The sequence below is a fragment of the Pseudopodoces humilis genome, chromosome 12 (genome assembly GCF_049639895.1).
Source record: "Pseudopodoces humilis isolate 2021_Gansu_Grassland_sample_001 chromosome 12, ASM4963989v1, whole genome shotgun sequence".
Classification (NCBI taxonomy): Eukaryota; Metazoa; Chordata; class Aves; order Passeriformes; family Paridae; genus Pseudopodoces; species Pseudopodoces humilis.
The window spans coordinates 8,604,477-8,612,255 of NC_142211.1; positions in this window are offsets into that span (position 1 = coordinate 8,604,477).

Here is a 7,779-nt window from a genome sequence, read left to right on the forward strand (position 1 = left end):
CACAGACTCTCCTGGGAGTCGATCAGGAGAATTTCTCTCAGTTTATTGCTTTAGATCTTTTTTATAGACCGATACGTGAAAGTACAGAAAAGAAAACTCTTATTGGTTAGTAAACTAACACATCACCATCGGTCAGTGGGGTACACCACCCCCTCGACCTTCTCTTACAAGAAAACAAGGAACAGACAAACAGCACCTGCAAGGCTGTTTTTTATCTCTGAGGATTGTTTTAATTCCTCCTTATGATTTCCCAGGCCACTTTCTCAGGCAAGACTGAGAAAGTTATGTGGCCTGCTATTCCACAGGCACTATGTTGCCTGCTTCAGAGTTAGCATCCATAAACTCTAATTTTTTTCTGAGTTCCAGCCAAATCTGTCTGTTCAGCCAGGCCATTCCCTGCCAGCTCATCTTTTTGGCACATGGGGACAGCCAGTTCCCATGCCTTTTAGATTTTCTTCTTGGAGAATGTCCAGCCTTCCTGGACTCCTTTGCTCTTCAGGACCAGCTCTCAGGGGACTCTGTCAACCAGTGTCCTAAACAGGCTGAAGTCTGGCCTCTGGAATTCCAAGGTGGCAGTTCTGCTAACAGTTCTTGTACTGTTAGGACTCTGGAGTTAACCAAGGAGCATCTGTCAGTACATCTTCCTTCAAGAAAGAACAGATTCTTGAGCATAGGAGAGAGGTGGATGGGCTTCTCCCTGTTGTCTATCTGCATGTGATGGGAAAAGAAGGGGAAGGGAAATACAGTGAAAGTGTGAACCAAAATACTTTTGTTTGAGAGTAGGATGTGCTGGTTTTAAAACTCAGTGGGAAAATTAAGCCCACTCAAACCACCCCCTTTCAATAGTGGAGGAAAAAAAATAGGAGACATTATAAATTTGAGTCACAATTTATTGAAGAAATTGTAATGAACACACCAGTTGTACAAAAGATTGGTTTACCCACAAAAAAGGGTATTCACCACTGGAAGATGTCACCTGGCCCACCAGGACAAAACCAAGATGGTGGCTGTTCCCAAGCTGCTGGCTCCATGTAGTTTCCCCAGAAAAAAGACAAGATGGCAGCTGTTCCCACACTCTGCACTATGTGGCCCCCTGGGAACAATAGCAAGATGGTGGGGGGATCCTGCACTGGACCAGTAGCTCAAGAGAACAAAGGAAACAATGTAGCAAACAAGTTTCCATGGTTTAATGCCTTCCCCTAGCCAGAAAAAAATGGAAAACAGGGGCAAAGCAAAACCTGGAAAGCTATTTTGTCCAAAAGGAGTTATGTTGCTGAAACTGCTCACTCCACATCACCCAACAGGGTTCTCCCTGGTGGCAGTGATGTCTGCTGGCAGCTGGGGTCTTGCAGGGCAACTCCGTCTCCCAAGTGAGCCTGAAAAAAGAAGACCCCTCCTCTTCTGCCCATGTTTTCTAAAGGGGACAAAAACCCTACCTTCCACAACCAGGGCAAGAAAAAAGTTCTGGGTCCTTGCCAAAAACTGTTCCCCCTCCAATGAAGTGGGTGGTGTGGAATAAACAGCATTAAAACTCTTACCCTTATCCCTGCACCTAGGACATAAGGGTAATTAGAAGAATCTGTGCAGTGAATATGCAATGTAGCAGAGATGTGAGAAGAAATAGTGCTGTATGCCTGGCTGCAGAGAACAGTAGATTTAGAAACAAAATCACTGTGTATTGTGGCTTCCCAAGAGCTTATAGAGCCCTGAGTTGAATGGGAGAGTCTATACTCCTTACAGGTCTTTTCTCTAAATGCCTGTATGTTTAGGCTCATACTGTCATGGTGGATTATATTCAAAAAAGCTTGTTAATCTTCTTTACAGTGGTAGAAAAACATATCTTAATCCCAAATAAGCAAGAAAATCTGTTTTCTGAACCTTTTTTTTTTTAAAAATCTTACTTTAAAAAATGCTTTTACATTTGGGATACATCTCTTTAATGAGGTTTATATTTGTGTGTTTGTTTGCTTGTTTTTATAAAGCAGGTCAAAAAGATGACCACATCTTACCTGTTAAAGTGAGATGGTGAGTAGTAGGTTACCAAGTGCAGTAAACTGGAGTGATCTAAGGTTACTGTGAAACAAATCATATGAATCACATCAAAGAAAGTAAAATACCAATGAAATGTAATTTTTAAAAAGAAGCAAAGATAAATATGCTGGGTGGTTTTAGGCTAATTATTGAAGGGTGGCTATTAATAACCACAGTCTAGTAGCTTAAAAACTCAAAGTATTCTCTTGTATAATTAGAGAAACTCCAAAAAATTCAATCTTGATACAAACCTGGAAGATATGTAATATCATGATAGAAGGTTAATAAAGGTTGGTGCAAGCTTGTAAATCAAAAAGATAAACATACATTGTTGTGTGTTTAGTTTTAAAAAGAAACTGCCTGGATTAAAGCATTACTATGTTCTTGAAACTAAATATCTGCTATTTATGGCTGGAGTGATTTCTAGCTTCAAAAAGTGGAGATCAGACCAGTATCTCAAGGAACCATTTAATCTTGATGCAGTAACAGAAAATCATGTTTCTCTGGTTCCTTCCTGGCAGATGTTTAGTCTTAAAATTCTCCACTGAATACAATTCAACAACCTCCCTGAATGTTTAATTTGCCTGCTGAAGTTTTTGACAATACATCTTGCATCTTCCGTATATCCAGAATAAGCTGGTATCTTTTATTTTTCCCAAAGTAGACAACCTAAACTACTGTTTGATACCCTCTTTGTAAAAATATCTTTGTGCTGGTTTTGGTTGGGGTAGAGTTCATTTTCTTCCCAGTAGCTGGTATGGGGCTGTGTTTTGGATTTGTGCTGAACACAGGGTTGATAATATAGAGATGTTTTAGTTATTGCTGAGCAGGGCTTACACAGAGTCAAGGCCTTTTATGCTTTTTGTACTGCCATGCTGGCAAGGAAGTTGGGAGTGCATGGGAGATTGGGAGGAGAGACAGTTGGGACAGGTGACTCAAACTGACCAAAGGGATATTCCAGATCATATTACATTGTGCTCAGTATATAAAGAGAGAAGGAGTAAAGGGGGGGGGACACGATATTTGGAATGATGGCATTTGTCTTCCTGAGTAACTGTTATGCATGATGGGGCCCTGCTCTCCTGGAGATGGTTGAACACCTGCCTGCCCATGGGAAGCAGTGAATGGATTCCTTGTTTTGCTTTTGTGCGTGACTTTTGCTTTACCTAATAAACTGTCTTTATCTCAACCCACAAGTTTTCTGGTTTTTACTCTTCCAATTCTCTACCTGATCCTGCTGGTGGGGGAATGAGTGAGTAGCTGCAAGGGGCTTGGTTGCCAGCTGGGATGAAACCATGACAATCTTACATGCTTCTTTTTAGATCTAAACACCGTTCTTTTTAGCCTGGCATTAAAGACTGGTTCATTCTTGCTGATTTTTATTTAAGTCTTAGTTTCTGTGCTTTATAGACACCATCTAAATTGAACATAGTATTCCAGGTACGACATGTTAGGTATTCACAAAGATCTCTCCAGCACTTTCCTGTTAATACAGCTTTGAATTAAAATCTTACTTTTTGAAATACTTGGCTTTTGTTGATTCATTTGGGTCATAGTCTACTGCTAGAATTACTAGATTTTTTTCTGTTCTTCTGAACTATATAGTCATTTATTACATCTTTTATATTTGTCATCTGTTTTCTCATACTGACTGTACTATTTGTGTTTCTTTTTAATTTCATTTAATTGACTTTGTACACATCTGTGTTGGTTTTGCACAGCCTGGTTTTTGGTGGGGGGGGGGGGGCATGGAGGTGGCTTCTGTGAGAAGCTGCTAAAAGCTTCCACCATGTCTGCTACAGCCAATTCTGGATGGCTCTAAAGATGGACATGCTGCTGGCCAAGCCTGGGCCAATTAGAGATTATGGTAACGCCTCTGTGATAACATATTTAAGAAGAAAATCAAAACAAAGTGGGTGCCCACGGTTGTTTTTTTTCCAGCCAGAGAAGAGAAGGAGGTGAGAACACGTGAGGGAAAACAACATGGTGACACCAAGGTCAGTGGAGAAGGAGGGGGAGGAGGTGCTCCAGGCACCAGAGCCAAGATTACTATGCAGGCAGTGGTGATGACCATGGTGAAGCAGGCTGTCCCCCTGCAACCCATGGAGGTCCATGGGGAATGCAGAGATCTACTTGCAGCTCATGGGGGAGGTGCCCACGCTGGAGCCTGTGAATGCCTGGAGGAGGCTGTGGTCTAGTGGGAGACCCGGTGGAGAGAGGAGGCCCTTGCTTCCAGGCTAGAGCAGCCTGTCCTTGGAGGACTGAACCCCATGGAAGAGTGACCCACGCCGCAGCAGTTTTGGGATGACTGTTTGCCCATGGGAAGTACTCATGTTGCAGCAGTTTTGGGAGGACTGCTGCTCATGAGATTGGAATCACGCTGGAGAAGTTCATGGAAATCTGTCTCCCTTGGGAAGGACCCCACGGAGTAGCAGGGGAAGGACTCCTTTCCCTGAGCAGTGAAAGATCATCTCAGGTGATGAACTGACCAAAACCCCCACACCCCGTCTCCCTGCACTGTTGGTGGGAAAGGAGGATGGGGTTGGGGGAAGAAAATGTGGTTTGGAGGGCTTATTTTACTTCTCATTATCCTCCTTTGACTTCATTAATAAATAAATTCACTTTGCAATTTAAGTTGAGCATGTTTTGCCCTTGGAGTGTTTTCTCCTGGTCCTTATCTCAGCTAATGAAGCCTTCATTAATTTTTTCCCTCCTCTGCCCAGCTATGGCAGGGGAGGGTGAGTGAGCAGCTTTGGTGGGTGCCTGATATTTGGACAGTGTCAAACCATGACATCCATTTGGAATCATCTTGTCAGTATTCAAGCTGTCTTGACATTGCAACTCATTTCAGTGTCATCCTGAAAATGTATTGTACGACTCTATTGTTTGTAGTAAGGATTATTAGAACTACAGAACAGAAGTGAACTTGAGATGCATTTCAATAGGACACTTAAAGCTTTTCCAGGGCACCTTTCTGACTACTGTGAAGCTTTACCAAAACTAAGATCTTTCACTTGCTGCTTATCTTGTATATGTGTAACAGTTTTGATGTGTTCATTTTTCCATCAATTGCCTGTTATCTTTTTACCTGATGCTTATGAAGTGCTACCTTGTAAAACTATTGAAATTGTCAGATTAAATCATTATTTTCATAAATAGCTTCAAAACAGTGCTAATTCTTCTTTTCCTAAACAAAGATAGAATTTTGGTTTATTTTTATTCAAACATATTGACTTGGGCTAGGCTATATTATGTCACAACAATGATCTGCTCAGCTGTCTTGGTTTTGGAAGACAGGTGTCTGCTAAGGAGGGCAGGAGCCACCCTTGGAATGAAAATGTAGACCCCCCTCCCTCCGAATTATTATAATTTTGAAATCAAGGGCTCTCAGGCAGAGATCTGGGGATAGGAATAACAGTTCTTTACTAGTATGTATAACGAGGCACACGAACAACAATAACTACAGCATTACAAAAGAGAACCAGTGACCCCGTGACAGCCTTCTCGGCCGAGACAGGAAAGGGATGGAGGAGAGGCTTGTTTCACAAACCCTCTCAGGTGGGCAGTCCCAGTGCTCCCACATAGCTCTGAGGAACACTTAGCTGGAATAGCAGGAATGAGCTGAGATCCTGGGCCGGTGTCTGAGGTGTATCAGCAGCTCTGAGGTGGTAGCTGGCACTGGCATGTCCCGGCAGGACAGGGGGTGAGAGGCCCACCAACGAAGAGGGAAGAAGAAGCAGCAGCTCCATCTGGTGATGGCTAAATTCCCTTCTCTCCACAGCAACAGCTTTCAGCAAAGTGTCCTTCTCTGAAGATGAAGAAGCCTGCCAAACTGTCCCTGCCCTCCCCTTTTCCTGCCCCCCTTCCTCCCTGGGCCCAGCCGAACTCTTTGTGTTTCTCAAGTACCCAGTAAATACCCGCGGTCAGGTTTTCCCAGCAACTAATGGGTAAAAATTCCACAGGTGAGCCATAACTAAAAGAAGGACACCTAACCCCCAACAGGAGGTTTAAGAGGGAATACCCCAATCAAGCACAAGCAGCCAGGCATAACCACTAGACAGAACTATGGGGCATTCCTTTGCACCTCCACTAAGATATTAGCACACTCAAGTACCTCTATAAAGTGCCTGTACACCAATGTACGCAAGATGGGGAACAAACAGGAGGAACTAAAGGTATATCTCTGTTGCGATCCTTCTCCCTGATGGGGCCCCTCTGTCCCACCCCCCGTGGTGAGAGCCTGCTCGTCTCAGGGCACAGGCGGCAGAGGGGGTCCTGGAGTGGATACAACACGGACTCAAAGTATCTAGACACAGGAGGCTCAAACTTGCTGGAATAATCCCGGGTTTATTGTCTGTCGTCCATCCGGGGCAAGAGAGAGAGCGAAATGCTCTGGGTCTTATCTTTTATACCAGGGGGCAAGGGTGATTAGGGGATGCAGGGAGGTCACAGCCAATGGGAAGGGGGAAGGGAAAGAAGGTTCTCAGGTAGGAACTAACATTACACAACCAGAGGTGAGTTTAACCCTTGGGAGGTACCAAGATTTTTAGATGCACTACAACACCTCACCCTTTTCTGTTATACAAAAATGAGAAACATGGATTTGAGTAAGAGGTAGGTTATTTCTAAAAAAAAAGGAAACGGACATTCTTTAAAACATATTCACAGTTACAGTATGCAGGTCAGAGGCTAGAGAGGTTTCTTCTTGCTCTCTTCAGCGGCGTCTTCTCTTGGAAGCGACAGCCACTTGCTTCTCTTCTCTTCTTGCTGGTGCTGGATTCTTTGGAACAAAAGGTTTTACCCATTTCTGCGGAATCCATCGGGGGCCTGAAGGGGTGGATACACGCGCATAACCTCGCCCCCAGGTGACAAGTTCATAGGGACCCTTGGTTTGCCAAGTTTCAGGGTCCCTGATTAACACCGGTGGATGCTGTGACAATTTAAACTGATCACCACTGTTAAAATGCCGAGTTACAGGAGGATTCATGTTTTCAAATGAGCAGTTTAGGAAGTTAATGGTAAACAGAGCTTTACAGAGTTTCTGTTGGGGAGACATCCACACTGCCTCACTACCTTGCCTGGCTAGGACTTGTTTGAGCGTCTGGTGTGTATGCTCAATCACAGCTTGACCTGTGGGGGAGTGGGGGATGCCAGTTTTATGTTCCACTCCCCACTGCTGGACAAATTCCAGGAACTCCTTGGATTTATACGCTGGGCCATTATCTGTTTTAATTTCTTTAGGGATTCCCAATACGGAAAAGGCCTGTACTAAATGTTGTTTAGCATGCACAGACTTTTCTCCTGCATGAGCAGAGGCATACACCGCTCCTGAGTATGTATCAATACTCACATGTACATACTTAAGGCGGCCAAAACTGGGAATGTGAGTGATATCTGTTTGCCACACCTCACAGCTCTTAAGGCCTCGGGGATTAACCCCGATGCCTAATGATGGCACTGCCTGGAGCTGACAATTGGGACAGGTAGCCACGATGGCTTTAGCCTGATCCCGTGTCAGCTGGAACTGACGAATCAGTCCTGGCACATTTTGATGGTATTGCTGGTGACTTATTTTTGCCTGCTGAAACACATCTGGGAGACATACCTTTTCGGCTGGGGCAGCAAGGGAATCAGCCTTCCAGTTCCCCTCAGCGATTTCACCTGGCAACGGGGTGTGCGATCTTATGTGCATCACATAGAAAGGTTGTTCTCGATTTGAAACCAAATAAATCAGTTTTGAAAGCAATC